Genomic DNA, 24,556 nt, shown 5'->3' with positions numbered 1-24,556 from the left:
CACACACACACATATATATACCACAGTGGAGGGCTGCCGGGGGTGGGGTAGGGAGAATGCTTTACCACCACCACCACCGTAATAATAAAAAAATATTATCAAAGCAAAACAGATAATGAGGTGGATGGCCAATACAGCTCTAACAGGAAGAGTCAAACTCCAAGCCCTTCTATGTTTGATCAGTGGGGCAGCAGGATAGGAGGCTTGGGATGGCATTCCCTTACCCATAGAATTGTTTTTAAACTGCCCATGCTTTCATATTACTCAATATAAGAATGGTATCCCCCCTTTTAGCAGGGGTGAGGTTGCCCCAGCCCGACTTGGAAGAGATTTGATTTGGTTTCTCCCAGAGGAGGAGGAATTGGAGTCCCATGGACAGGGGTGGCCAATCAGAAGGGGACTGAACTGCCTCTCGGTTGGTGATGTTAGGCCAGTGACCACCTCTCAATCCAACCTACCTCATCCTAACAAAAACACCTTAAAGAAAAAGAGTAAGTAAGTAAGTAATTAAATGTCACACTGAGGCAGTTTTGGGTTGGGGGCACTGCAGAGTGATTACCCAAAGCCTGGGGCTTTGGGAGGTATTTCAGGGTGCCTTTCAAATCAGATATGGGCAAGTGGGTGAACTCTTGACAGCAACACCTAGGGCACATGTTCAGCTCAAAGGCCCAGGGCTCACCTAGGGAGAGGGAAATTTCCCTAATCCTATTGGCTGAGGAGCCACAGAATGTTGGTGCTCACATGCCCAGGGGGACACAAAGGACACTGCCCTCAAACCTCACCTGCCTTCACTTCTTTAACTGGCTTGTTATTCTATGGATCTTCTTATTGTTTTATCTGAATAAATATACCTTAACCTTTTACCAATGTACTGCCTTTTGAGGTCATGCGGGCAATGAGTAGAAAACCAGAAAAAGTAGCTATCAGAGAACCTCTAGAGGTTGGTATGGAGATGTTCAGCTTGTCACAGAGCAAACGTTCCCCATTTCTTCCATGGTTTGACAACTGGTGGTTGGCTTGTGAGCAGATTTCCTCATAGTCACAGTGACTGTGCTGCTCCCAGGATGTGCCCTTCACATGCCTTTGTTTATCTTATGGGATTTGTGAAGCCTGTTTTCATCTCAGCAGCGTAGCAGACACCCCAGGAATAAAATCAGCAGGACAGGTTCTTTGTTATTAGAAGTCTGTCAGTTGAGAGCAAAGTCTCTTTCAGAGCTTTTGTTGTTGAACTAGTTTCATTCACTCAGGGACACATTCAACCAACACAGTTAATAACATGAATATAACATGAATAACCTATAAGGAAGGGTGTGTATGAAATCTTTAGATCAAAAATAAAAGCACATAAAACTTTTTAAAGCCCCGATCAGCAGGCTTTCATGCATCATGCTATAGATTCACATATGACCAACATCACACATAGATAAGATCAAGGAATTATCAGGGGAGGCTGGCAAAACTGGAACCCATTTTTAAAAACAATGTTTTTCAGGATTCCAATTAGGATTATTGCACAGTTTAGGGAGTTCCATTCTGTACCCAAAGGTTTGCACATGTTAGGGGATTGATCACCCCCGCTTTTCAGCGGTAGCTATCATGCCTGCATTGCAAATTCCCATGTTATATTACTTCCTTCCCATGTTAATGTTCCTGTCTGGTGAAAGGTTGCAATGGAGAGCGAGGATGGGTGTCAGTGGGGGAATCACAATTTCCACTGGACTTGTGGGATTATCCACACAATTCTTCATCAGACACTGTTTTAAGGCCAATTCTCCCATCCTCAAAAGCAAATATGTCCCATTTGGTGTTCCTCCAATTGCTTGATGCTTAGGTTTTGATGCTCCATCAAAATGTTATCTTTAGTACTTTGCTTCCAACTTGATTTATACTTCACTAGAGTTAAACCTAGGTTAGACATGTGTGTGTGTTTCTTTACAATATTTATGTATTGCCTTGTAACCAAAAAGCAAACAAAATACACCCTTATTGACATAGTAGTTTGGCCATCATTTGATGGAAGCAGAGTTAGCACAGGATCCAGCGGATTCAGTGCTGGCCCAGTCCCAGCCCTGTAAACATCCCATTTGGCAGGATGCTTCCACCCACCCACATTGAGACCCTGTGAATGCAGAAGGGCCTCCCTGCCAGCTGTGGAGTCCAATGGAGCTGGATATCACTATGTGGAGAGTACCTCTGCCCCATCTAAACCCCTTCAGAACAGTAGATCAGGGGGTTGGATTGCCCTGCCCAGCTGCAATATTATACCCACTTACCTGCGAGTCAACCCCATTGAACTCAGTGGAACTTTACGTCTGAATAGAAATGCATAGAATTGCACTAACCCACATCTGTGCATACTTATTTTATTCCATTTTCAAAATAGTAAATACAAGGAGTCCCAAACCAGAGAGCAATGTTGACTGTCACTTAGATTTGTTTCAGATTGTTATCATACTTGGTAGAGATACTGGCTGAGGCTGAAATTTGAATGCGCTGGAAGAAGTCGCTTGTGACATAAATAATTTGAAATAAAAATGTCACGGTTTTGACTTTTTGCAAATGACTGCACTGAACTTCCAAACTGTTGCAATTCAAAAAGCTAATTCAGGATTGTGTACATTAATGCCAATGCCCTATAAAACTGCCAGAATATTTTTTTAAATAAAAAAAGTCAGCAAAGGCAGAGAGGCATTAGTTTTTAGCCTGTGTCAGCATAAAGGTTGCCTCAGTTGTTTCATCTCAAAACAGCTGCATGCTTTCATTGACTTTTTTTGCCCTTTCTTTGTGCACTCATCCTAACCTCTTAGGTTGTTTCCTGGCCTCACTTTGCTGACCTATGACCGGCGCTGACCTTTAGCTAGAGAATGTGACATTTTGTTCTCCTCTGGCGGATGTGTGAGGCTCTCATTATTCAAAGGTATGTGAAAATAATGACCTCTAGTGACCTTTCAGTTTCCTTTCATTTACTGGTGTCCTTTAGGTGCTTGTTCAGCATATTGCCATGCCCAGTCATTGTGTATGTCTGCTTAGTGGTGCTATATTAAAATTTCTTCAATAAACATGCATCTCCTGTTTATTAATTCCATGCTTCATTTCTCTCCCTTATTGCCTGTTCAAGCAAATGCCATGGAACCTGACAGGAAGGAACAGGTGGGCAATTGGCTTCATAGGATCAGACGACTGCAATGAAATGAAAAGCAAGCATATCCAAAGGATGGTCCCAACCTAAGATATGGTATCTGCCGGCTTCCAACAAATTAACCTCACAAAAGAGACAAGATCACAGCAGGAGCAAGAAAGGTGCGACTCTCCAAAATGAGTCAAACATGGGAACCTTTTTCAGTTCAAAGGTCATATCTCCTCAGCTTACTACACTTTTGAGTGACAACTGATTCATGGTTATTTGGTGTACCTTTGTGGACATTTGACTTGCTGATGAAGAACATTTATTGAAACAGTCTATTATTCCGGAAGGACTGTTCTGTTGCTGCATTTGGAGCACCCTGTTGCTGTGTTTGGAGCACCTACCATCATTCTTCTGTGTTGCTGTGTTTATAGCACCATCTCGCTCCCCCTCACTTTTGGCAAAATTCTGTATTAACTTTGGAAGGCGTTTAGCCTCAAAATTCAGTGATTCTTTGCGGTCAAATACTAATCTGATCATTTCCTTTCATGGAATATCTACTTCACTCTTATTAGTTCGTGACTCCATGTACATATTGTATGTTTTCTGATTGTGAATTAAGAAACAGTTCGAAAGTGTTATATAAATATTGTTAGTATACTACAGTCATACCTCGGGTTGTATGTGCTTTGGGATGAGCATGTTCGAATTGCGCTCCGCGGCAACCTGGAAGTAATGGAGCACATTACTTCCAGGTTTCGCCACTTGCGCACGCACAGATGCTCAAAATGACGTCACATGCATGCGCAGAAGCGGTGAAAAGCGCGTGCGCAGACATGCCGTAGCTGGTTATGTTTGCTGCTAGATGTGAACGGGGCTCCGGAACGGATCCCTTTCGCATCTAGAGGTACCACTGTATTAGCCTATGTGTTGCTTTATGTTTCTGTGGTGATGGACAGGGCCAAAGGTAAAAGGGGGCATGGGGCTCCATGTGCCACTTTCTTTTGTACATAAGGCCACCTTTCAGCCGCACAAACCAGAAATTTCTACACACACCCTCACCCCAATTAGGCAAAAGTCACTTTCACAATTCAAAGACAAGTTCTAGCCAGGCAAAAGGGAGGAGGCTTTGGCTATCCTAACCATATTTTCTCACTAATTTTAATATGATGAGCTTTCAAGTAACTGTGCTTATGTGTGCAGCATTAATGCTTAACATGCATTAATACTCAAAACCTTAGGCATAACAAGCAAAAATAAAATTATCTGGAAGCTTCTCCTTTCTGGGGTCTTGTTTATTTCAGGACTCAAGCTGAGAAATTGCCCAGATAAACAAATCAACTAACTTAAAGAAACCATGGGACTGCAGTGTATATTTATTGTCACCAGTTCCGTCCCCCAAATGTGTAGTGGCATTTTAAACTTTAATAGGCCACATCTTCTTGGCCAGAAAATGCAGACAAATGTATGAAAGGTATGAAAATAGTTACGTCAATTGTTGCATTGATTTATAACATTTTCATCTAGACTTTTCATAAAAAAGATATTCAAGGCAGCCAGTGATATGTATAAATAAGTTAAATGAGAGTCAAACCAAAGGCTACAACAACAATTCAAAAGCAGTATAAATATAGTAGCAGTTAAAATCCATTTAAAAAGATGGCACTTAACTGCCTGCTGAAAGGTAAGCTGTCCTGGGGACCTTTGGCAGATACATCTGTTTATTTAAATTGTTGATACTTCCAGCGAACGTTTCTCCTTGAAGTCAAAGTCATGGAGGAAGCTGTTGAGGACAAACTTTGGTTAGATTTGGAGCAGGACACAGGTGCCCTTGTTAAAATGCAGAGGATGTGGACACTTGTATGTTGGAGAATTTGGCTGCCTTAGTGGTGTTGGACATACAACAAGCAATACATGGTTTTTTCCATAGTGCTCTAAAGACACCTGAAGTTCCAAATTAAATGGAAAGACCAGCAACATGGCTCCTTCCCAGGGCCATGCATGGGAGGGGGCAGCAGGATACACTTGCCCTGGACCTCAGAGGGCTAAACTGACCAGGGACCAGCTGCTTTTTTGTTTTATAACTTTATTCTAACAAAACTCTTGCCCCAGGCCTAAAACAAGCTCTGCATGGACTTGCTCCTTTCTAAACCAAAACCAACATTTTACAGTAATTGAGCCAGTATCCCGGTTCATTCTCAGAATAACGACATCACAGACTTCTCCTGTGTTACCACTGTTAACAGCACAGCACAGGAGGGACATGTACGGGAGCAGCTGCCGCATGAGTAAGGTCATTCCGGAAGGGCCTCAAGTAAATCTTTAGCCAGTGAGCATAAATATTTTATATGCCCTACATTTAAGAAAGTTAAAGTGCTTCAGGTCTTTTATAGCCAGACTAGGCAGCTGAGTAATTCTAATCACTATTTTGGGCAAGCCTCATATATGTTCCATTAGAAGTACAAATACGTTCAATTAATGGTCAAATTCTTCTTGCTGCCATGTGGCCAAAGGAGAGTCCTGTGCACTCTATAGCATCTGAATAGATCTAGGAATAGCAAAGCTTTTTGAGGAATGTGGGAAATACCCATGAGGGAAGTGGCATACAGCACTGAGGAAGGCAAGGGAGAGGTCACTGTGACTATCCTACTGACTGAATGAACCCAAGTGGGAAAGGATGTCACACTTCTCTTCACCTTCTCTGTACAGTGGTACCTTGGGTTACAGACGCTTCAGGTTACAGACTCTGCTAACCCAGAAATAGTACCTCGGGTTAAGAACTTTGCTTCAGGATGAGAACAGAAATCGTGCGGCAGCCAGAGGCTCCATTAGCTAAAGTGGTACCTCAGGTTAAGAACAGTTTCAGGTTAAGAACGGACCTCTGGAATGAATTAAGTTCTTAACCCGAGGTACCACTGTACAAATAGTAAGCATGACTATTATAAAAGTCAATATCTACGGTCTACTAGATATTGTATTTCCTCTTCCACCTTCAGCATGAATTTATATTTGTTCTCATGTCTGTTTTAAACAAGAATATTGTTCTCATCTCTCCCCCCAATATTTATTTCCAGGGATACGTCAGAGCCATATCTTTCCCCATATCTTTTTAAAACACATATTTAACAACAAACTGAAAATCAGCAATATATATTTGACATAAATCTTCCCCTTCCGGTTGCTTTTTGCCTTCCTAAGGACATGCCCTCAGGCTCAGTGGTTTACTATTAATGAAAATGATTAAAATAAACAGGGAAAGATTGAGATTTAAAATAAGCACTCAGATGTGTTGAGTCAAATAAGAGTCTTCTAAAAAGTAGGCTAAAACCCTTTTAGCATGGAAAGATTATGCTCCCTCTGGATTTTGAATGCTTAGCACAACTTGTTACAAGCCAGTCAAATAGACCCGATAACCACAGAGAAGATTTTCCTGTCACCCACATGACAAACCAAGTCTTGGAGTCTGGAGTCTCCATGAATCAACCTCAGTCTTGATGAATCTCCTGAGGACAATCCTGGAGATCTAACAGCCCACTGCTACTGTCTCACACCAATAGATGCTGGTTGTGTGTATGTGCAAGGTGCTCCTGTCTGGCCTTTACTAATCGGTTGAGCCTTTAAGAAAAGGCTACTGGGGTTGTTTGTTTGATCCAGTTGTGGGCCAACTCCAAGTGGTTAAATGGTATGAATCAAGTGGCCTGAGCATGAAGGTGCAGGGAATAAAAAGAGAGGGAAGAACCACGGAAACCAGTAGATGGAGGAGAAGAGGTGCTATGACAGCCTAAGGACAGACAGAGAGGAGCTAGGGGTTTGCTCAGCTGGGGATTCATTCATTCTCCCAATAAATCTGCTTTCCCTTTACAGACAAAGGGGAATTCTCTAACCTGGTGTAAGGAGGAGTGATAGAGAGGCACTATTGATTGATCTCCAGCCAAAAAGAAGTTCCCTGCATCAGTTTCTGCAGCAAAGAGTGAAGCAGCCATTGCGCCAGGAGAAGGCCTCTCTGTACCATACTCGGCACACACCTTTCCTTTTCTAAATTCAACAAACAAACAAAAATTCAGTCCATGACAGACAGCAGTGGAGGTGAAGGACATTTAGACAGTGGCACAGTAAAAAAAGATAAGGTATTTGTGTGGGTTTAAATGATGAATGGGGCGAGGAAAATGCATTTAAAACTTGGCTTGGCAATGTCAACACAGTTATAGCAAAAGGCACTTTGCCACCTGTGATTTTCAGTTAAATATGAGGGAAGAAAAGCAATGAAAAGTCATACAGAAAGCATAAAAGTTAGAGAACAACGAAAAAGAATGACACGTGTTTCATCAGGTCGTACCGGAAAAGGCTTATCCTTGCAGACAATAGCTGAAGTGGGGCAAATATACCACAGCATTTCCTATCATTTATATTATGGAAGTCAAGGCTGTGCAAACAAATGCTTTCAAGAATATTGCCCAAATCTGAAAGCGCAAAAATATAAATATTTTGGACAGGCAACAGTTAACAGCATAACAGTACATATTTGACCATCAAAATCTCTAGAACATTTGCTGCTTCTGTAACCCTCGTTCACTAGCCAGGAGAATTCAGGATGCCCCGGGATCAAGTCAGAAGCCGTGGTGGCTTTATGAATTTTGTGACTGTCCTGGCATAACTGGGGCACTTGGGGATTATGGAATACCCTTACCACAAAGGAGCATCTGTGGGAACCAGGCAGAAGGCCTTCTCAGTAGTCACACCCACCCTGTGGAACACCCTCCTGTCAGATGTCAAGGAATAAACAACTTTTAGAAGACACCTGAAGGCAGCACTGTATAGGGAAGTTTTGTGTTTTTTATGAAGCTGCCCAGAATGGTTTGGGCAACCCAGTCAGATTGGTGCCATATAAATACATTATTATTATTAGGCACTTTCATTATGTGTTTTCTGTCATATATTGAATATCTCTTTACTCTGGCCTTTGACAGTTAAGGTACAGTGGTACCTTGGGTTAAGTACTTAATTCGTTCTGGAGGTCTGTTCTTAACCTGAAACTTTTCTTAACCTGAGGTACCACTTTAGCTAATGGGGCCTCCTGCTGCTGCTGCACCGCTGGAGCACGATTTCTGTTCTCATCCTGAAGCAAAGTTTTTAACCTGAAGCACTCTTTCTGGGTTAGCGGAGTCTGTAACCTGAAGCATATGTAACCTGAAGCGTATGTAACCTGAGGTACCACTGTATTTTGTTTTGTGCATCTGACCTCTTTTGCTAGATTTACACTGTTTTTTCTGGATTAGGTCAAAGGCCCAACATTATGCCCTCACAGTGGTCAGCGAGGTGACCATGAGAAGCCCAGAAGCAGAACTTGAGTGCTGCCTCCAACAGGAGAAGGAATGTGAGGCAAACAGCAGCTTGGGATATGTGTGTGGGTATGTATTTCAATCAAATAGACTGTGCCATGTGGGATAAACTTTCTCTTTACCTTGTGCAATGGCAGTGTGGTGTAGTGGTTAAGAGCGGTAGTCTCGTAATCTGGGGAACCGGGTTCGCGTCTCTGCTCCTCCACATACAGCTGCTGGGTGACCTTGGGCCAGTCACACTTCTTTGAAGTCTCTCAGCCCCGCTCACCTCACAGAGTGTTTGTTGTGGGGAGGAAGGGAAAAGGAGATTGTTAGCCACTTTGAGACTCCTGAAGGGGAGTGAAAGGCGGGATATCAAATCCAAACTCTTCTTCTTCTTCTTCTTCTTCTTCATCATCTGATTCTCTCCCACTTTCCCTTCTACATGACTGCTAGTAATTTTTTAAAAAAATACTGTATGGGAAAATCCTGATCATTGCACATCATGATTACTTTAGCCCTGAATGAAACAATAACTTCTTAGGCTCCTCCGAAGTTCTCTGCACTGCTTTGTTGCAATGAGGATGGCACATAAGAAACTCCCCAGATGAAATACAGAGAAATCAGCAAAAAAGATAGCAGCGTGGGATAGCCTGCAGGAAAAGCAACCTAAAATTGCAGAACTGAGAAAAGTTTCCTCACTCTCAGCAGCTGACCTAATTAAAGGGCAGGCACTGAGGAACGGCACAGGGAAAGCTGCTTGCTTCAGACTCATGTTCAATGGCTTTAGGCGCTGGGGGTTATTTTTAAAGGTTTGAATTCCATGGCACTAGCTTTCTAAGTGACCTGGGCACTTGTGAAATTGAAGGTCTAATATTGGAGCATGAGTAAATCAAAATTCAAGCAGGTGTTATAACTTCCCCTTGCCGATCTGTCAGTGCACTTTAAAACTTGACCTATAATGCCCTTGTTATTCTGGTTCCAGAATACACTTTTGGCAGAGAATGATCATCGTGACTAATTGCTTGAGGATATTAGGGATGTGCATGAGTGAATGTTTGGATGAGAATCTGTCACATTTTCATTCATGATTCAGGCTAGATAAATGTCTCAGGATACTGGTAACCAACCACTATGAGCATCTGCCGCCGCCCTTTAAAAAACTCCAGTTGAGCACCTTAAAATTCATGGCATTTAGAATTACAAGTACTTAAAAGAAGAAGAAAAGGCTATGAAAACTAATCTTGGGCATAAAATTTCAGTTCCAGAGCAAATTCTTGGCCCATGTAAGTTAAAACAAAAAAGAGGAGAAGGGGAAAAAATATCTGATCCCAGATGCTCTTCCATCATAAATGTCTTTTAATGTCGGAAGGAATCTATGCCTTTTTTTTTCAGCCTTTGAATCATAGAGCTCCAGAGAGCTCCAGGCAAGAGGAAATACTGTCAAAAGGGAATTGTCAAAAAGAAAGAGTTATTTAAACTCAGAGTTCTATTCTATTTACTTTTATTTTATATAGCAGATATTAATTATTATTGCATAAATTCCATTCACTGGGCCATTTGCACATGCCTCATGGCAGGTTGGCAAAACCTTTGGCGCGCCAGATGTTGCTGAACTACAGCTTCCTGGAAAGCAGGGCCAATGGTCAGCAATGATGGGAGCTGTAATTGAGTAACATCTGGAGAACCACAGGTTCTCCATCTCAGCCATATGAGGTGGAAGGTGAAGCCATTTTGCTTTACATAGATATGTGGAAGTGAGTTGTGATTAGCTTATAAGGAGGAAACTAATATTATGCTTACAACCTGGCCGACATGCTCTGTTCTTATTTTGTATCAAAATGTCGACAATATGGTTTTTGGGTAGGGGATTGGTGTCTAAGTCTTACTCCTCATTTAGTGTGTGAGCACTTCTAAATCACACTAAACATGATTAATAACAATACAGATAAAATGTTCAGCATTTTTCAGAATCTAGTGATAACACAACATACAAGTTCCATTATTTGTATTTTCATTTAAAGCCACCAAAGGTGACTTTTTTCTTATCATTTTTTCTTCCTTTTTTATTCAGTCACTTTCAGTTTGTCCTAAGACTAGCTTGTATGAAGCGAAAGAATTTTAATTGGAATACCATTGCCCCCTACTGTTATGCACATCTTTCTTTGCCTCTCAAGGCGATCTGAATTTCTGGTGTCATTTATTTTGCCCCATCACCAATCCTAGATTACCTTGCTATCTTTTTCTACCCTTTTACTGCCTATTTGAAAAGGAACTGTTATTCTGACACAACAGGTCCCATTAGAATGTTGCGTTCATCCAGTGGAGAAGTAATATGTGTCCTGTCTTGCAGGAGTTAGACAACGTAAGGCCTGTCAGCTGCATCCAGACCAGCAAATAGATCACCCTTGGGAAAACCTTTCCTTCGGGTCAGGACAGCATGAAGGTATGGGCAGTATCTGGCTCTGAGGGCAAGAGGAGCAAACTGCCTCAGGTTGAGAGCATTCTGGATATCATATATGGCCTCTCCCTTCCACAGCAAGTTTGAACAGGAATACGAGGAGCTGTTACAATTCCCATGGCTGCTGAAATATCCTCTTTACAGCCATCTGCATGCTAACATGACTGTCAGAGAAGAATTACGATACTGTTACACATATCCCACTTATCTGAGCAGTGAGAACTTCAGGACTGCAGCACACAGTCAGTTTCTGTTTCTGTAGGCTGTGTCATTTTTTGAGATACAAGGTCTTATTTATAAGTTAAGTTTATATACAACTTAACTTAAACAGGTGTTCCAACTGGTTCCCATCAGATTACTAGAGGGAGACAACCTTATTCAAAAAATAAAAAAATAGAAAGTTATTATCCAATTTAAACAGAAACCAATTAAAATGTAAGCATTTTCTCATACTAGTCCTTGCCCTGCTTTTCTATTGTTGTGTTGAGTATATCCACTGATTCTGGTAGAATTTAGTTACATTAAGAAAAAGCATATAGAAAATGACATATTATCTTCTTAAGAAATAAGGAGGAAGTCCTGCTGAATCAGACTAAGGGCCCATCTAATCTTGCTTTCTGTTTTCACAGTGGACAACCAGGACAAACACATAGGATATTCCTACCTGGTATTTGAAATCATCCCAAGACTAACTAAAGGACCCATATTCAGTTGAGATTGCTTCAGCTCGATTTGGTTCTAGAATTAGGATTTGGCTGAAGCAATTGTACACCCCTAGAATATATACGCTTTTATGTCCCAGTAAATATCATTAATTATTTTAAAGACTATTTATATCCCACCTTTCCAACAGAATATTGCTCACAGTGGGAAACAATGATAGGAAACTAATCAACCTTGAGAGTAAATCATATTAAAAATGCACAACAAAAATCACACACCAAAGAAATAAACAGCACTAATAACAAAGACAACACTAGCTATAGCTACAATTAGCAGAAACATTTCCAAAAAGCACATTGCTTTAAAAAAGAAATATTTCAGTGTTGAGTGAAACAATATGTTAACTTCATCTGCAACATAGACAAAGTTTACATGATTAACCAAAGAGCTGAGGATCTTGTGAACTGGCTCAAAACATGGATTATTGAAAGCATAAATAACAACTAAATATGAAGAAACATGAACACATTAATGATTGCATCATTGGCAGAGCCTTTAGCAGAAGGTAATGTTAACTTTTGTTTTGTTTTTCCCCCCTCACATTTTCTCCTATTGTCAGATATCTCATCTGAGGACCTGAACTACTGGCCCATCCACTCTCTTCTGACCACACATCTGGCAGCCTAAGCAAGGCATGTCAGTAAGTCCATATGCCAGGTCCAGTATATCCAGCTCCTCCTCACTGATGGTGTTTGCTTGTCAGAATGCATCGACCTTGAAGATATGATGGTGAGTGGAGCAAGCCAATAGGCCTTCACATACACCAAAGCTGTTGATTCCTAAGGGCTTTTCTCAAATGCAACAATAGATCTCCCTTTGCTTTTATTAAAACACAACCAGATTCTAAATGAATCAGCATGAATGCACTGGATGCATGTCAATCTATGGAAAACAATCAATGAGATCGAAAGAGAAAGGATTTTGGAATGGATGAAAAACATCAACACTTTATCTTTCTATCTTTTGGTTTATTACTCCAATTGGGCTCAACAGAGCTTCCTATAGACCATTAAAAAGGCAGTTGGAGTTTTCAACCCATTACCAGTGCAGAAATATCCAAAACATCCCTTATGAAACAGCAGGGGATCTGGCTGAAATTAGCACAAATTACAATATATCCTACTTTGAAGGTGAGGAAAAGAGACAAGGTTGTAATTATATAAATGACTATGGGGGAAAATGTGGTACTGTATACAGTATATTCAGAGTAATGGGAAACAGTAATTGGAGGCAACGTACATAGAGCTGATAATTTTCTCTTCTCTCTTTATCTGTTATACCCTTTAGCACTATCTAACTTTTGCTTTTATATTATTATTCAGATTTATAAATATGCAGTACTCCATTCCACATTATTGCAACATTGAGAAGGCAGACTGCATTGACTGCGACTGACGATGCTGCTGTGACTAAGTTACAGTTGCTGTGGAAACCATTTTATTTTTACTTTTTTATGAATTTTGAAGATTACACCTTAATACCGCATTAACATGGTCAATGGAAAGGAACACAAAAATTGTCAAAAAGGTAATCCGTTTCAGGTTGGTATAAGAAAAAGAAGACAATCATATTATTACTACAATGAGTTGATAAGAACAAGTGAACACAATAGTTCTCTTGCTAGGGAGTGCATTTCACTAAGAAGAAGAAACAGGCCATTGCTGGAAAAGGTGTGTTCTCCTCTGTCCACCCCACCCACCTCTAGGTGTTGACTATCTGCATAGGGTGAGTTAGATCTACATCATCATACTTTGTAATCATGCACCTTTCTTCCCAACAGCTTTATTGACTGATGGCACTGACAACTCTCAAGTGCTAACTTCCCATGGTAGGAGTACCCAGGATCTTTCAGTCTCTTAAGTCATTCCTTGAATGTGTGGAGCAGGGATGGGTAGCTGGTGGCCCTCCAGATATCGCTGGACTCTGACATGCATCAGCCCTAGCCAGCATGGCTCATGGAATGGGGACCACCCCTCCCCAAGGTCCCAGGGGGTGCATTACAACAATTAAACAATAACTAAAACATATTAAAACCAGTCTAATTACAGAAATAAGGTGGATCTTACAAATATACATCTCAGATGTCAAAAGCCAGGGCAAAGAGGCATATTTTGAGCATTTGCTGAAAGCTGTATAATGAAGATGCCAGATGGACCATAAATATCAAGTCAACAACTTCCTTTTTTAAAGCAAACCTTATTTCTTCAGTGCTTATTTCATTGCATATTTGTATTTAAGGTTCTTATGATGTCCATTAAAGTTGTACGGTATGTCTTAACTATAGACTACAAAAGACTTTTGAAGAAAGAGGGACCCGTGTTTATTTTTTTCTCAGCTATAACTTGGCATGTAGGGAATGGGGGGAAGCTGGCCAGGAGAAATCTACCCAGCTTCCTTGACCTCTAAAGAATCACATGTAAAAACTTTTGAAAAGTATTGTCGTCAGTGATTACTTTTCCTATTATTATTTTTTAAACTGTTTTGAGTATCGCTATTGCAATAAACTTTTTGGCATAATTTCCTTTTAGATTTTGGACACATTGCTGTAAAGAAAATAACCTTTTTGTAGACTCGGTCATGGAAACGATAATAGCACTGGAAATCCAATAAGCTTTATGATGTAAATATGCATTCCCTAACCATTCTATAATGTACATTACAGCAATTTGAATTAAGTGACTTTTAAAAACATTGATTATTGATTTGCTAAACTATCCAGCAAGCCAGTAGACCTTACTTGTTTCTGTAATTTTATATATAAAAAATACAAATACAAATTAGAAGTACTGAAGGTATATTTATACCCTGAGTGATTTTAAATGTTGGATGTCTAGGTAAAAGTTCATTTTTTAAAAATTAAGAAGTTTTTAATGGATTCTGGTTTTAGGAATTGCTTTTAATCTATTCATTTGGAAATTCCTTGTAAATCTTTTAATGTGGAAATTACCATTTGTGCCACAGGCTAATCCACCAAATCCATCTCTGTTCTATTTGGCTGAGAACGGCACATATTTCTTGAATGTTGTACATTTGTATCTTGATTGTCCTCCCAGGAGCTCAAGACTGTACATTATCTCCCCTTTCCCCCTTTTATCTTCACAACATCCCTGTGAAGCAAACTAGGCTGATGTAGTACAGACACCAAAGTGGTGAAACAGCACATACATAGACTATTTCTTGCTTGGTATATCATGTCCTCCCTAAAAGAGGGCACATGTTGTGGTGAGATCTGGAGACCAACCTCCTGTGCTGTGGGTTGTAGACATGTTATTTCTATGTGCCTAGTATAGTAAAACATTGGTTCTTTTCCTCCTGCATTCTGGGAATTATTTCTATCTTCTCTTTGCTTCTAAAACAGACTATAAGGCCTGTTTATAATCAATCACGCTTCTCTCCCTCTCTTTCACGCACAAGGCTAAAGGTCTGTGCCTGGCACAGATCTTTCTGTATAGCATTCCTTACATACCACACTTTTTCTCTTTTAGTTCACCTTTAGTTCACAATGATGTGTAAATCACAATGATGTGTTAATCCTCAATGTATAATTAATTGTGTGAGTTTATATAACAATCTAAACATTAGTAAACACCTTAGTCATAACATTATCAATCTTAAGTCATAGGTGGATTAAGAGTTTATATGCCTGTCTAAATACAGCTCTAACATTCTGTCTTTCATGTGCCAAAGATCTATGGAGCTATGTAAGCCCGCCTTACATACAAATGAGCCAATAGGATTTCAGTTTCTTTGTCTTGTATTGAGCCAATCAGCCACTGGCACATTCGTGGCCATGCTTTTTGTAACTTTGAATAAAAGGAGATGCTGTGAGGCTAGAGGAGGAAGAATCTCTCTCTCTCTCACTTTCATCTGGCACACACGCAAGCTCTCAGAAAGAAAACATCTCGTTGTCTGTCTTTATTCATCTCTACAAACCCCCAAAATCCACATCTGGTGACCCCGACGTGATCCTGAAGAAGGGTAAGTAATCAGATCCCAATAGAGATCCCTTTAGAGCCAAAAGCATTCCTCATACTAACCCGACTGGGAAAAAGTCTAAAGCGCTTAATTCGTTAGTATGGGAGGGGATTTAAGTAAGGTGCAAAAGGCTCACGCGAAAGAGCTTCTTTCGTTAGTAAGACAGACAATAGACAAAGTTCAAATTTCTCTAAAAGAGATTGAACAGCTACTGCAGGAAATAAATCATCAATGTCCTTTTTATCAAGCAGAAGGCTCATTGCAAATTAGCACATGGGAGAAGATCGGCAAAATTTTATTTTCCGAGCCACGTGCTCCAATCAGCTGCCTACTCACATGGCAAAAATGTGCTAACGCCATAGCAAAATTAGAACAATCTTCTCTTTCAATTTCTCCATTGCTGGCAACTGCAGAAACCTCCCCCCCGCCATACCCTCTGATTTTGCCCCCTTTGTCTCCTTCATCACCTAGCCGAAATCCCCCTCCCTTTTCTCCTTCCCTTGCTCCTGAACCGTCTCAGTTTACAAATTCCCCCCCAATCCCCCCTCACCCCCCTTCTCTGCCTGAACAAGCAAATCAGCATGCCTTTGTCCCTTCCTCTTTGTCTCTAGACCATGCTGCTTTGCCAAAACAATATGGAGCCGTCCGTGCTGGGCTTTTACAGGCTAAGCAAGATGGGCTTTTTTCATTGGAAGAAACAGCTGCATGGGCTGGTGAAATGCCATTAATTTTTCCTCTCACATATCAAAATGCTCCTGGAGGTCAGCAATTACAAGTTTATCATGAAAAATTGCCTTATGCTGTCATGAAAGATCTCAGGAAAGCCATTAGTGATTCAGGTCTTAAATCTTCTTATGTAATGGGAATTATAGAGGGCATTTCTACCTCTTATACAATGATTCCGAGTGACTGGAAAGATTTGATGAGGATGATGTTATCTCCAGCGCAATTTTTAGTTTTTGAAAATGAATTTAAACATGCCGCCATAGCTCTGGCTGATCCAACGCATACAGCAAGCCAGCTTTTCGGCGCTCCTCCATTTGAGACCCTGGCTGCCCAAGCCGTGTTGTCACCTTCACACTTTCAGCGCACTGCAACTTGCGTGCAGCGTGCATTTCGTAAAATTCCTGTCTCAGGACAGCCACTGAGTTCCTTTGTAAATGTTAAACAGCAGAATACAGAGCCATACCATCAATTTGTGGATAGACTGAAGGAATCTATCTGTAGACAGATAGATAATGAAACGGCTCAGAATGAGTTGCTAAAAAAATTGGCTTATGAGAACTCTAACACGGACTGTAAAAAAATGCTGCAATCAATCATAAGCCGTTCAACATATTCCCTTGCAGATTTGATAAAAGCGTGTTCGGAAGTAGGGAGTCAATCTCATACAATATCTTTGTTTGCCAATGCACTTCAGGCTTCCGTGAGACAAACAGGCAACTGTTATAATTGTCACCGTCCTGGTCATTTTGCAAAGCAGTGCAAGGCCCAAGGTGGGACTGCACAGAAGAATAATAATGCAAATACCACGACCAGACCTTCCAAAAAATGTCCAAAGTGTGGGAAAGGCTATCATTGGGCAAATCAATGTAGGTCTCAGGGAAACTTCACTGGGCCCAGTCTCTCGGGCCCCAAAGAATAGAGAGATGTCAGCCTTTGGTTTCTGCTGCTGCAAAAGTTACTAAAAATATGCCTTCTGAATTTGCCATTGATTTGATTAATCAAGAGACCAAAAACACTGCATTGCCTGGTGAAATCATAATCATGGCCAGCCAAATGGCAGGTCCACTTCCTCCTAATATCACAGGTTTAATTTTACCTAAATTTTCTGCTGCAAAACAAGGCATTCATGTCATCCTTACAAGCAACCATTCAAATAAATGAGTAAGTTTGTGCTTCCACTTACTTGGAAGTCCACTGATCCTATATGGATTCCGCAATGGCCTCTTACTACAGAGAAATTGATTGCTTTGAGACAATTGGTCGATCAGCAATTATTAGCTGACCATATAGAACCTTCTGTCAGCCCTTTCAATAGCCCAGTTTTCGTAATTAAGAAGAAAAACGGAAAATATAGATTTTTGCACGATCTGAGGTCCATAAATAGCATCATTGAACCCATGGGGCCTTTGCAATGTGGTATGCCTAATCCAAATATGATTCCACATTCATATCAATTGGCTATAATAGATCTGCAGGATTGCTTCTTCTCTATTCCCCTGCATGAAAAGGATCGCAAATTTTTTGCATTTACAATTCCAGAATTAAATAATAGTAGACCATCTAAAAGATACCACTGGAAGGTTTTGCCCCAAGGCATGATAATTTCCCCCACTATGTGCCAATATTTTGTGGATAAGGCACTTCAATCCTTTCGTCTTAAGTACCCACATCTTAAGATTCAGCATTATACGGACGATATACTTTTCTATGCACCAGTCCTTCCCCCTAATTGGAAACATGATTTAATAACCAGTTTGTCTTTGTATGGTTTAAAAATAGCTCCAGAGAAGGTTCAGGAATCTCCCCCCTTTCAGTATCTAGGACATAAAATGATAGCTAGTTACTCCATTCCAATAATCCCAGAACTTCATGTTTCAAAAACAATGAAATATGTACAACTGCAACAATTGCTGGGAAATATTAATTGGATAAGGCCTTATTTTAAAATCCCTCTTGAAGTGCTAAGGCCACTGTTTTCAGCCTTAAAAGGCCATCAATCTCCAGGTGAGCAAATCACCTTGAACTCTGATCAACTGAAAACTGTTGCACAGTTGAAAGCACTCATGCGTATTCATTGGGTGGATCGAGCGATTCCTAATGTTATGCCTGATTTGGTCATAATGACGGATTCTGTACAACCTTTTGCTGCAATTATTCAGAAAGGTCCATCAAAAGTTCATATACTAGAATGGCTTTATTTACATCATGCACCAAGAAACACAGTAAACCCTTTAGTGGATCTCCTTGCTCAGCTCATTAGCAAGGGACGACGACGTTGTAAGCATCTTTTTGGTGTTGATTGTAATCAAATTATTGTCCCTATGCCTTTAGAACAATGGGAAACAGCTCTCTCCACGAGCATGGATTTACAGTGTGCGTTCGCTGATTTTGTGGGTCAGGTGGATTGTCATATTCCACCCGATACGCGCCTGCAAATGAGCAAGCAATTCCCTATGTCTTTCTCTTCTATCATTTCCCCTGTTCCTTTGAATGCCCTGACTGTTTTCACTGACGGGGCTCCTTCTAGAGGAGTTGTTGCTTGGCAACAGAATGAGGAGTGGCATAGCCTGTACACTCTCCCACAAAAGTCTGCTCAGCGTTCTGAACTTGCAGCTGCTGTAAAAGCTCTGCATCATTTTTCTTTACAACCAATTAACTTGATTGTTGACAGTTTGTATGTTTCAAACGTCATAAGCAGAATGCAAGGCAGTTATGTAAGTCCTTTATTAGATGATAACTTGTTGAGTCTCTTCCTGTCTTTGCAACTGCTTCTTTCTAATCGTTCTCACCCACTCTTTGTAGTGCACATTCGCTCTCACCAACCTTTTCCAGGTTTCATTTCAGATGGAAATGCAAAAGCAGATTCTTTGCTAAAGATTTTGCCTGTCTCTCCTATAGAAAGTCATGCTTTTCATCATCAAAATGCAAAAGCCCTTAGCCGCCAATTTCAAATTTCATTGGAAGAGGCGCGTGCAATTATTCAGCAGTGTCCTCAATGCTCCAATCAGATTGGCCATCCCAGCCCTGGTGTTAATCCCCGTGGACTGGAAGCCAATCAATTGTGGCAAATGGATGTAACCCATTTTGCCCCTTTCTCACCCTGGAAGTTTTTGCATGTCTGTATTGACACATTCTCAGGCTTCCTTTGGGTTACGCCTCAAAGAGGAGAGCAAGTAAAACATGTTTGCAATCATCTTGTTCGTGCAATGTCAGTTATGGGCAAGCCTCATTCTATAAAAACTGACAATGCCCCAGCGTATTGTGCAAAAGGCTTTGCTAAATTTTGTGAAACTTGGGATATTCATCATCTGTTTGGCATCCCTTATAATTCTCAAGGTCAAGCTATAGTTGAACGCTCTCATCGTACCCTGAAAACTGCACTGAACAGGCAGGAAAAGAAAGCAGGCATTCCAAACTCACTTTCAGAAAAGGAAAGTTGGTTGTCAAGTGTACTCTTTACTCTTAATCATTTGAATATCTCCATACAGGATCACCAATCTTACACACGTCTTCAAAAGCATTTCCAGCAAAAGGAAATTCTTCCAGCTCCACTGGTGCGCTATAAAATTCTACCCTCCAATGAGTGGAGTGAACCAGTGAAATTGATTACATGGGGTAAGGGTTACGCTGCAGTTTCTACTCCACAGGGTGCTCGGTGGGTTCCTGCACGTTGTATCCGGCTGCACCATGGCGTGGCGACAGGTTCTTCCGGATCCATTGCCTCAATTCAACCACCAACTCCAGATCACCCGCGATGTGACGTCCAGCCCCCCAGGACTCGTAAGCGGGGACATCGCAATCCCCCAGTGACGTGGGGCCAAATAAAATCGCTCTCTCTACAAGCTGAACAGTATAGGAGAGAACAGCAGCTGGAAGCAAGCCCTACTAACCAGCTTCTATCCCTCATTGCTTGTCTTAATATGAATTCCATGATAATTCTCATTTTCAGTATTTTAATTTTGCCTCTCTCTACTTCAGCTCTTCCTACTGGTGATTCCACATCGTTAAATGTATGGGAATCGTTTGCAAGGACACTCAATGTCTCAGCATTTTGCCTTACTCAGCAAGTAGCCATTGGTGATATCCTTGGCTCTTGTCTCATTCCAGTTTGCCATGATCCTCATGACATACAGAATGATACTTGGTTTTTCTCATTCCTACCTCAAAATGATTCACTTCGTACCCTTGGATATAAAGGTTATCATAATTGGGGCACGCAAGTGCATAAACGCCCACCTTTAGCTATTGATTTGACAACACCATATGTGGCCTCTTATAATGCTACTTGTGCACGTATGGTCAACTGTACGAAACAAAACTGCGTGAAAATGGGCAAAAATAACTTTAATTGCTCTGATTATGTAAATATTTCTTATATATATAAGTACACAGAACTGCCAGCAGGCTGGTTTTGGTCCTGCCCAGGTTACACTTTCAATTACATTCCGGCAAACATTAGTCACGGCACACCTTGTTGTTTAAGCCGTCTGTCTATCATATTGCCTGGAAAACATCATTTCTCTTACTCTAGACATCAGCGTAGTGTTGAATTGTCTGATGACTGTGATGATCTTGTCTCTCTCCCTAGCAGGTCTGAATACATCTCTTTAGCTGTCTCTCTCTTAGGTGTTCCAGGTTTGGCTGTGCGTAATAGCGCAAATATTAATTCCTTAGCTTGCTCTGCAGCAAAATCCCTGAACTTTACCTCTCAGGCGCTTCATCTTCTCAACACAGAGCAAGCCGAACTTCGCAACGGTTTATTAAGGTCGAAATCTACTTTGGACTACCTACTCATGGTACATCATTATGGTTGCGAACAATTCAAGGAAATGTGCTGTTTTAACATCACTGACAATTCTAAGGCCGTTCAAAGGCAAATTTCTCATTTGCAAAATCTCACTCACCACATTAAAAAGGATATCGGATTTTCCGGACTCTGGGATTCCTTTTCCTTGTGGTCTACGGCGTGGCTCCCTAATCTCGATTGGCTACGCAATGCCTTTTTTTATGTAATTATTATTGTATGTATATTAATTTTGTTTTGTTGCTTTCTCCAATGCATTCCTAGCCTTACAAATCTTTTTTCTCGCCTTCTCTCTCCTCCACCACCACCTAGCGCGCTCCTTGCAGCCTATTATGCGAAATGGCAACGCCACCAGTAAGAAAAAACAAAAATAAAAGGGGAGATGTGGGTAGGATTATTTTGAGATTCGTTGGCACACCACTAATCTTGAAGTACTTTTGCCCCATCAAGCCTAGCAGTATTATTTCCGGCATTTGATGGCAAACCACTAATCCGGAAGTATTGTTGCTTTATTCACCTAGTTGCCTTACCTCGCAAAGAAGAAAAAAAAGGAGGAGATGTAGACATGTTATTTCTATGTGCCTAGTATAGTAAAACATTGGTTCTTTTCCTCCTGCATTCTGGGAATTATTTCTATCTTCTCTTTGCTTCTAAAACAGACTATAAGGCCTGTTTATAATCAATCACGCTTCTCTCCCTCTCTTTCACGCACAAGGCTAAAGGTCTGTGCCTGGCACAGATCTTTCTGTATAGCATTCCTTACATACCACACTTTTTCTCTTTTAGTTCACCTTTAGTTCACAATGATGTGTAAATCACAATGATGTGTTAATCCTCAATGTATAATTAATTGTGTGAGTTTATATAACAATCTAAACATTAGTAAACACCTTAGTCATAACATTATCAATCTTAAGTCATAGGTGGATTAAGAGCTTATATGCCTGTCTAAATACAGCTCTAACATTCTGTCTTTCATGTGCCAAAGATCTATGGAGCTATGTAAGCCCGCCTTACATACAAATGAGCCAATAGGATTTCAGTTTCTTTGTCTTGTATTGAGCCAATCAGCCACTGGCACATTCGTGGCCATGCTTTTTGTAACTTTGAATAAAAGGAGATGCTGTGAGGCTAGAGGAGGAAGAATCTCTCTCTCTCTCACTTTCATCTGGCACACACGCAAGCTCTCAGAAAGAAAACATCTCGTTGTCTGTCTTTATTCATCTCTACAAACCCCCAAAATCCACAGTGGGTGGGTAAGATTGGATAGCCACAACACCCGAATGGTAGATCCCTCGATGTTGGGTTTAATCTGGCCAATGGGGCACAGTCCAAATGGATCAAGGGACCTATAAATACCTATGCACGTGACCCAGAGCTTCCTCTTTTGGCTTGTGCAGCTCACCTCTCCCTATATTTAGGGCATTTTGTGACTGGCCTTGCTATGCCGTCATGTGTTGTCTGTCATTGGGGCAGGGGCACAGCAGGAATTTTCCCCACTTGGCTGATTGGCTTTTGCCATTTGGGTTTCGCCTGCCATGTAGCAAATTGTCACAACTTGTAAGGTTGTGGATAGGCTCTGGTTCAGGTGATAGGGATGGGGAAACGGTCTCGCCATCCCTATGTGAAGGGTATTCCGTTAAAGGAATCCAGGGACTCAGCTTGGTTTGGTCAACTCCTGAGAAGGGGTTGTGCCTGTGCCTGAGTCCAGGGGAGCATCTGGGGAGTGGACATAGGCTGTACCTGGGCTTTCTACCTACCCCAGGTGTTCACCCTTGGCTGATCTATGATAGAGCTCTGGGTCAGCGCTACCTGCAAAGGTGCAGGGAGCTAGTCGAACCAGAGCCTATGCAACCACTCACTTTCTGTAATCAATAAAGTTGTGGCCTAAATTCTGCCAAAAACCAAAACTAAAATTTGAGTCAAATGTGTCTTTATTTGGGGGGGGTGTCTCTGGGTCTGATCACGCAATTATCAGACCTGGCAAATGTTTTATTTGTTTTTTGTATTGTGCTATAAATATCAGGGCTATGAAACATTGCAGTTAAAGCAAGGAGGCTGCTGTCCTGGCTTTCTTTACATGTTCTGTGAATGACAGTACATAAGAACATAAGAGCTCTGCTGGATCAGACCAATGGCCCATAAAGTGCAGCAACCTGTTCTCCCATTGCGAAACCAGATGCCTACGCTTTCAAGTAGCTAGTATTCGGAAGCATATCGCCTCCAGCTGTGGAAGCAGAGCACAGCCATTGTGCTGAGTAGCCACTGGCAGCCATCATGAATTTGTCTAATCATTTTCTAAAGCATCGAAGTTGGGGGCTGTCACTGCTTCCTGAGGCAGTGTATTCCATAGCTCAACTGCATGGGATACATTTGTACTGTATCTGGCTTTCCCACACAGGAGATCAAGGCTGTGTATGTTTTCTCTCCTCTTCTCCTTTTATATTTTCAATAGCCCTGCGAGGTAGGCAAGGGTAAGATAATATATATACATAATCATCAGTTCTTCTCAATAGACTGGGTGTGGGGGGTGCAGGGTCCCCTTTCCACATAAGACATACTGCCTCCAGGAAATCCTGTTGGCATTCCTGTTTTCAAATGTCAGAAAGAAAAGTGCGGGTTTTTCTGTCTGTTTTGTGTGATAGCATTTGACTTACAGTGGTACCTCTAGATGTGAATGGGATCCGTTCCGGAGCCCCGTTCGCATCTAGAAACAAACGTAACTAGCGATGGCACATCTGCGCACGCGCACGCGCACATCACTTTTCACTGCTTCTGTGCATGCGCGTGACGTCATTTTGAGCGTCTGTGCATGCACAAGTGGCAAAACCCCGAAGTAGCGCACTCCATTACTTCCAGGTTGCCACGGAGTGCAACTCAAACGCGCTCATCCTAAAGCACATTCAACCCAAGGTATGACTGTACTTGGTTCTGCTAAGGGGAACTATGGACTAGAAAGTTAGACTATCTTTCCAGGTGCAAATTTATCTTCCCTATTGTCAGAATGAGTTATTTCCACCTGGCTCTTCAGCAGGTAGGGTGATCATGGTGATTATTTGCCCGATCTTGTCCCTCTACTTCCCAGAAGCAACAATGTTTATATATATATATATATATATATATATGCAGGTTTTGGTGTCTTCGGGTGTCTTCCCGTGTAAGAGTCGGGGTGTCTGTGCGACGTTTCGACGAGGTCTCACTCGTCATCTTCAGGCTGGTGCTTTCGGCTTCTTGTTCCAGTAACAAGAAGCCGAAAGCACCAGCCTGAAGATGACGAGTGAGACCTCGTCGAAACGTCGCACAGACACCCCGACTCTTACACAGGAAGACACCCGAAGACACCAAAACCTGCATTCCTATACCCGTGAAAATCTACGAAAGCAAATATATATATATATATATATATATGCAGGTTTTGGTGTCTT

This window comes from Podarcis vaucheri, assembly GCF_965113315.1.
Source record: "Podarcis vaucheri genome assembly, chromosome: 4".
Classification (NCBI taxonomy): Eukaryota; Metazoa; Chordata; class Lepidosauria; order Squamata; family Lacertidae; genus Podarcis; species Podarcis vaucheri.
This window is presented reverse-complemented; position numbering follows the sequence as displayed.